Source organism: Morone saxatilis, unplaced genomic scaffold (genome assembly GCF_004916995.1).
Source record: "Morone saxatilis isolate NCDOM2014 unplaced genomic scaffold, NCSU_SB_2.0 Contig22, whole genome shotgun sequence".
Taxonomy (NCBI): domain Eukaryota; kingdom Metazoa; phylum Chordata; class Actinopteri; family Moronidae; genus Morone; species Morone saxatilis.
Genome location: NW_023339785.1, coordinates 16396580 through 16397089, shown reverse-complemented (window position 1 = coordinate 16397089; position 510 = coordinate 16396580).

Here is a 510-nt window from a genome sequence, read left to right as displayed (position 1 = left end):
TGGCAAATCTCTCTGTTTACCCCCATTAGACTGATAGCAAAATTCTGTCATATATTATGGATGATCTGGAGCAGAGGCTCCTTTACAAAATCCAAATAAGCCTGAAGTAGAGGGCGCAGCTGGAGAATGTGTAATGTTGTTTATTCATAGTCAGATACGTATAAATGATCAAATGTAATCACTTTTGAAGGTATGTGGCTCTGCACAAGGGTGTTGTGTTTTAGGAGGAAAATGGTGCTCCCCCTGCACACGCTCACTCATAAAACTTGAGTTTACATTTAGTTTTTCAGCCCAGGAGATGCCCCTCTTCTCCAGGCCTGTTAGTTTGAAGGGGGAAAAAATGAAGACAAGAAGCACAGGACATGATGATGGTGCGTGGCGAGGCAGTGCTACCAAAATCTAAACTCCTGTCTGCATCCTTCTGTGCTGTCATGCATCAGTTACCAAGGTCGATAAATTTGTGGCAAAGCTAAAGAAAGAGCAGAGAGAACAGATGAGAGAACTCATCAT